Source organism: Blennius ocellaris (genome assembly GCF_963422515.1).
Source record: "Blennius ocellaris genome assembly, chromosome: 8".
In the NCBI taxonomy this organism is placed as follows: domain Eukaryota; kingdom Metazoa; phylum Chordata; class Actinopteri; order Blenniiformes; family Blenniidae; genus Blennius; species Blennius ocellaris.
In genome coordinates, this window is record NC_137657.1 from 6,051,399 (window position 1) to 6,059,211 (window position 7,813).

Sequence of the window (7,813 nt, forward strand, 5' to 3'; positions counted from 1 at the left end):
CTGCCTACGAATCTTGAGTTCCGTTAAAAACCTGCTGGTTTTATTGAAACTACCTGGTGTGTTTAAGCCCCTCCCCCTCCCCCGCTAAGCACTGTTAGTATCTCTGCTACCTCTTCCTCGCTCGTACTGCTAGCTACCTCTTCTAGAAGCCTTCCTCCTCGCTCTCTTGCTACCTCTCTGCACACCCCTTCGCTCTACCTCTCGCCCCCCTTTTTCTTCTTCCCTCTTTTGTAGTCGTGTTCCTTTCCTTCCCGCCGCCCGCCTGGACTGCTGCATCACCGACTGTTGCCGTCTTCTCCTGGAAGAAGAAGAACCCACGCAGACACACACTCGTCCTCCCGCGCCCTCGTTTCCCACTCCACCTTGTACCAGACTCATGGTGTGACAATATATGACACCCCCTACACACACACACACACACACACACACACACACACACACACACACACACACACACACACACACACACACACACACACACACACACACACACACACATATTATCTTTAATCGATGCTTTGTGTTTAATGTATTTTTAAGGAGAAATTTTGTGTAGATGGACATTTTCTCTGTTCTTTGTAGCATTTGTCCCCCCCACCCACTTTTTTTTTTTATTTTTTATTTTGTATGGGGTCTGTTGATACTTGGACCTAGATACTGTCGAATAAACTGTTTTGTACGAGATCAACGTCTCAGCTCTTCTGTTATTCGTCTCTAGTCACAACACAAACATCCAGAACGATCTGGGCTGCTTCGTTGAGGCTCTGCAGAGCAACAGTGTTAAATCTCCTTTTAGTTCTGTCGTCGTTTCTCCTGAAACGGAACCAGACTTTGGAGCGGTTCTGCCGATCGGACGACATTTTTTGGTTGAATGAAATTTTGGACTGTGACGTCGTGTCCACTGGAATCGACGAGGGAACCGTTGCAATTGAAACACTGGGAACAGTTTCTTGGGTTCCCCTCCCTGAGGCCTCAGCTCTCAGCCCCTCCCATATTTCTGTTGCGTCTGCTACTCTTCAGAAAATTGTTTAAACTGAAACTGTTTGCTTTGAGATCTTTACTATTACAGATTGGCGCCTCTCGCGGTTTGTTCTCTCCATGCATGTGTGTCGTTATTACAAAAACCAGCAGCTCCCTCTAGTGGCCCGACATGAAAACTACATTGTTTTCAGTCTTTCTGTCGTTCCCTTGTTAACCAGACATCGTTTTCATTCAGTCGTGTAAAAGCTGAAAACTTTTCTGAAACAAAAGCGGAACCGTTGTGTTTTCACGTGAAACGCCTTGGTAAATATAGAAATATTACATATTTATAAGCAGTTTTATCTTCATTTCTGAAGGGTTTTTTTTGTTTGTTTTTTTTGCTCCAGTATCTGTTCAAAAGTAACAAAAGCATCCAACTATAAAAGTATTTCAGCAGTTCTGTTCCTGATGCTAACAGCCTCTGATGCTAACGGCCCGCGGGTTTTGCCTCCTGCCGTCGTGTCCATGTTTCTCCTGCTCACAGCCGCTCCGGGAGGAGGACCTGGATTATCCGTCTCTTGCCTTTGTGTCGGGATTAGGGGCGTCTGCGGTAAAACATCTGCACGTCGAGCCTCCGGTGTGTCAGTCTCAGATTGTGGCGACACGTCGGATTTAATCAGCCGTTCTGGAGGGAAAGTGTTTTATTATGAAGTTTATAAAAGTTTCCAACCAACGTGTAGATGTCGTCTTGTAACGGAAAACCACAGATTTGATGATTAACAGCTTTTCTGCTGGATACCAAAAGGAAGCGGATGGTAATGGTAAATGTTTAGTACCCCCCGCCGCCATCCTGGGGGGTGAGTGTTTAGCTGGTTAGCTTTTCTCCTCGTAGCATCTGTGCTCCCAAAACAAAGTAGGCACAATGAGAGTCCCGTCACCATTTCCAACCTAATCCCAGCTGATGGCTGTAATCTGAAGGGATTTCTCCGTCCGCAGATTGACTGTGCTACCGGGGGGGTCGGGTGTGAAATTGATGAGCAGAATGATGTTGAGACACTCGTTTCAAATATTCCCCTGAAAATATTTTGAAAAAACTCACAATCTTAGGCTCCATTTACAAGGTTTCATGTGACACACTGAGCGATGTAGTTAGTCTGCCGGGCCACGGGAGGGCGCTGTCACTTTTTTTGTAATGAAACCATAAGGCTACGATATGGACGATAAAACTAGAACCTGGACGGCGAGTCAAACCGCTATGGGTCGGCCATGTTTGTTTACAGGCGCATGAGCAGATGGAAGTATTTACAGTGAGGGGGGAGGGGATGCACACGTGCCTCTGGTGTCGAGGGGGTCAGGGATCTGTTCAATCTGACAACTGGAGGTAAAAACTTGAACAAAAGCAGAGTTTCTCGGGTCGTCGATGCAGAATTGAGCAGGAATCAGGAGTTGAAGGACGTGTTCATTCGTTTAGGTCGAAGGTGTTTTAACACATTTGCCACAAAGACACGATCAGAAATGCATTTCTTCACTACGGTTTCCTGATTCAGCTGCGTCCCAAGAAGACTTTACGACGGGAAAGCTCAGAAAAAGAGTCATTCAACACTGATTGAGGAAAGAAATGAAGATGAATTTTGTGTACAAATAATCTGGATTTTTAATAAAATGTTGCAATTTTTCAAAATAATAGTCATTGATGCTTTTTTATGCAGCGGTCGCTGCAGTAGAAGGAGAGTTGTTCACTCTGGGTTTGTTTCTAAAGTAAAGGCATTTATTCAGGCGAGATGATTAAATGTGATGCAACAGATCTTTATGCTGCATAAAGTATTATAACGTAATAATGTGGTTTTTATAGCCATAAAAAAAGTTATTGAGGGGTGGATTGATTAAGACCAAGTAATACTGAAGAAATCCATGACCCACCACTGTTCCACAGGTAAAAAGGGCTGTTGTTCACTGACACTGATATATCATCTGCATAAGTATGATAGGAGAAGTTTTAATAGTTCATGATCAGAGCCAGAGGGAGCATGTAGATGTTAAATTAAAGCGGCTCAAGGATGGAGCCCTGAAGAACCCCACAAGTCATTTTCATGTGTTTAGATTCGTGCCGACCTTTTGAATCAGAACTGACAGGCACCGGCAGCCATTAGTTCGTTTTACCGAATGTGATGAGGCTCAGGTTTGATGGTGTTCCTGTACTGTGCACATGACTACACCCAACACGCAATTGGGTTTACAGTTTTTATCAATCACTTTGAGACTAGTTTCAGAACCGTGATGTCATTTTTCGCAACTCCAGATACAAAACTCACAACCAATGATCAGAATGCACTTTTTTTCCAAAACTCTCACACTTTTTTTCACTCACTTGGACACAATGCACAAAGACCAAAGATCATTTGATCATTGAACTTTAATCACCGGTTCAAAATGACACAACTTAACATCACAGTACAATCATTTCAGAATGCCATTCACACATTACATTTCTAATGACTGTCTATTCATTTCATTACAATATTATAACTATCAATTGATACAACTACTCAAAATGACAAGTAACTGTTGCATGTTAAAGCAGAGTATTGGAAACTGAGGATGAGCATGTTCAGATCATGACGTTTTCAGGATGAGGACAATGATTGACACGACCTGTGAAACCAATTCATTACTGATGATTGATCTGACCTTGTCGTATGACAGTAAGGAAGTGACAACAACATCTGTAGTGATACAACATGGAGCAGGCAGGTGGGAACCATGGAGGTCAAGTAGGAGGAGGAAGAGGAGGAAGAGGAGGAAGACGTGGTCAAAGGAATGGCAGAGGACCAGCACCCAGTTTGAGAGGTGTCCATGGTCCCGTTGAGACATGTGGGGGATGGGGTCGAGGACAAGGACCAAGACGGCAACGGCAAAGAGTCTCAATGAGATTATAGCAACAGTTGTTGATCATGTCATCAATCATGGTATGACAATGATTGAGGCAGCAAGAATGATACAACCAAACCTCAGAAGATCAACATGGCTTCAATCATGAGAACTTTCCACAATGAGAACCGCTGAGTGTTCAGCTGCACTACAGTAAACTTACAGTGTAGTACTGTAGTACTCGTACTGTCATTGTCAAGTTATTGTACATTGTACTACAGTAAACTTACAGTGTAGTACTGTAGTACTCTTACTGTCATTGTCAAGTTATTGTACACAGTACTACAGTAAACTTACAGTGTAGTACTGTAGTACTCTTACTGTCATTGTCAAGTTATTGTACACAGTACTACAGTAAACTTACAGTGTAGTACTGTAGTACTCTTACTGTCATTGTCAAGTTATTGTACACTGTACTACAGTAAACTTACAGTGTAGTACTGTAGTACTCTTACTGTCATTGTCAAGTTATTGTACACAGTACTACAGTAAACTTACAGTGTAGTACTGTAGTACTCTTACTGTCATTGTCAAGTTATTGTACACTGTACTACAGTAAACTTACAGTGTAGTACTGTAGCACTCTTACTGTCATTGTCAAGTTATTGTACACAGTACTACAGTAAACTTACAGTGTAGTACTGTAGTACTCTTACTGTCATTGTCAAGTTATTGTACACTGTACTACAGTAAACTTACAGTGTAGTACTGTAGTACTCTTACTGTCATTGTCAAGTTATTGTACACTGTACTACAGTTAACTTACAGTGTAGTACTGTAGTACTCTTACTGTCATTGTCAAGTTATTGTACACTGTACTACAGTTAACTTACAGTGTAGTACTGTAGTACTCTTACTGTCATTGTCAAGTTATTGTACACTGCACAATGTGCAGCACAGAGTAGGAAATGTGACTGTTACAGTAAAATGTGTTCTACAGTATGACGACAGGTTCTTCCTGTCAGATTCCTACAGAAATGAGACTCGACCCAATAGTGGAGGTAAACTCCTCACTGAGGAACAGGAACCAGTAGTGGAGGTAAACTCCTCACTGAGGAACAGGAACCAGTAGTGGAGGTAAACTCCTCACTGAGGAACAGGAACCAGTAGTGGAGGTAAACTCCTCATTGAGGAACAGGAACCAGTAGTGGAGGTAAACTCCTCACTGAGGAACAGGAACCAGTAGTGGAGGTAAACTCCTCATTGAGGAACAGGAACCAGTAGTGGAGGTAAACTCCTCACTGAGGAACAGGAACCAGTAGTGGAGGTAAACTCCTCACTGAGGAACAGGAACCAGTAGAGGAGGTAAACTCCTCACTGAGGAACAGGAACCAGTAGAGGAGGTAAACTCCTCACTGAGGAACAGGAACCAGTAGTGGAGGTAAACTCCTCACTGAGGAACAGGAACCAGTAGTGGAGGTAAACTCCTCACTGAGGAACAGGAACCAGTAGTGGAGGTAAACTCCTCACTGAGGAACAGGAACCAGTAGAGGAGGTAAACTCCTCACTGAGGAACAGGAACCAGTAGTGGAGGTAAACTCCTCACTGAGGAACAGGAACCAGTAGTGGAGGTAAACTCCTCACTGAGGAACAGGAACCAGTAGTGGAGGTAAACTCCTCATTGAGGAACAGGAACCAGTAGTGGAGGTAAACTCCTCACTGAGGAACAGGAACCAGTAGTGGAGGTAAACTCCTCACTGAGGAACAGGAACCAGTAGTGGAGGTAAACTCCTCACTGAGGAACAGGAACCAGTAGTGGAGGTAAACTCCTCATTGAGGAACAGGAACCAGTAGTGGAGGTAAACTCCTCACTGAGGAACAGGAACCAGTAGTGGAGGTAAACTCCTCACTGAGGAACAGGAACCAGTAGTGGAGGTAAACTCCTCACTGAGGAACAGGAACCAGTAGAGGAGGTAAACTCCTCACTGAGGAACAGGAACCAGTAGTGGAGGTAAACTCCTCACTGAGGAACAGGAACCAGTAGTGGAGGTAAACTCCTCACTGAGGAACAGGAACCAGTAGTGGAGGTAAACTCCTCACTGAGGAACAGGAACCAGTAGTGGAGGTAAACTCCTCACTGAGGAACAGGAACCAGTAGTGGAGGTAAACTCCTCACTGAGGAACAGGAACCAGTAGTGGAGGTAAACTCCTCACTGAGGAACAGGAACCAGTAGAGGAGGTAAACTCCTCACTGAGGAACAGGAACCAGTAGTGGAGGTAAACTCCTCACTGAGGAACAGGAACCAGTAGTGGAGGTAAACTCCTCATTGAGGAACAGGAACCAGTAGTGGAGGTAAACTCCTCACTGAGGAACAGGAACCAGTAGAGGAGGTAAACTCCTCACTGAGGAACAGGAACCAGTAGTGGAGGTAAACTCCTCACTGAGGAACAGGAACCAGTAGTGGAGGTAAACTCCTCACTGAGGAACAGGAACCAGTAGTGGAGGTAAACTCCTCACTGAGGAACAGGAACCAGTAGTGGAGGTAAACTCCTCACTGAGGAACAGGAACCAGTAGTGGAGGTAAACTCCTCACTGAGGAACAGGAACCAGCAGTGGAGGTAAACTCCTCATTGAGGAACAGGAACCAGTAGTGGAGGTAAACTCCTCACTGAGGAACAGGAACCAGTAGTGGAGGTAAACTCCTCACTGAGGAACAGGAACCAGTAGTGGAGGTAAACTCCTCATTGAGGAACAGGAACCAGTAGTGGAGGTAAACTCCTCACTGAGGAACAGGAACCAGCAGTGGAGGTAAACTCCTCATTGAGGAACAGGAACCAGCAGTGGAGGTAAACTCCTCATTGAGGAACAGGAACCAGTAGTGGAGGTAAACTCCTCACTGAGGAACAGGAACCAGTAGTGGAGGTAAACTCCTCACTGAGGAACAGGAACCAGTAGTGGAGGTAAACTCCTCACTGAGGAACAGGAACCAGTAGTGGAGGTAAACTCCTCATTGAGGAACAGGAACCAGTAGTGGAGGTAAACTCCTCACTGAGGAACAGGAACCAGTAGTGGAGGTAAACTCCTCATTGAGGAACAGGAACCAGTAGTGGAGGTAAACTCCTCACTGAGGAACAGGAACCAGTAGTGGAGGTAAACTCCTCACTGAGGAACAGGAACCAATAGTGGAGGTAAACTCCTCACTGAGGAACAGGAACCAGTAGAGGAGGTAAACTCCTCACTGAGGAACAGGAACCAGTAGTGGAGGTAAACTCCTCACTGAGGAACAGGAACCAGTAGTGGAGGTAAACTCCTCACTGAGGAACAGGAACCAGTAGTGGAGGTAAACTCCTCACTGAGGAACAGGAACCAGTAGTGGAGGTAAACTCCTCACTGAGGAACAGGAACCAGTAGTGGAGGTAAACTCCTCACTGAGGAACAGGAACCAGTAGTGGAGGTAAACTCCTCACTGAGGAACAGGAACCAGTAGTGGAGGTAAACTCCTCACTGAGGAACAGGAACCAGTAGTGGAGGTAAACTCCTCACTGAGGAACAGGAACCAGTAGTGGAGGTAAACTCCTCATTGAGGAACAGGAACCAGTAGTGGAGGTAAACTCCTCACTGAGGAACAGGAACCAGTAGTGGAGGTAAACTCCTCACTGAGGAACAGGAACCAGTAGTGGAGGTAAACTCCTCACTGAGGAACAGGAACCAGTAGAGGAGGTAAACTCCTCACTGAGGAACAGGAACCAGTAGTGGAGGTAAACTCCTCACTGAGGAACAGGAACCAGTAGTGGAGGTAAACTCCTCACTGAGGAACAGGAACCAGTAGTGGAGGTAAACTCCTCACTGAGGAACAGGAACCAGTAGTGGAGGTAAACTCCTCACTGAGGAACAGGAACCAGTAGTGGAGGTAAACTCCTCACTGAGGAACAGGAACCAGTAGTGGAGGTAAACTCCTCACTGAGGAACAGGAACCAGTAGAGG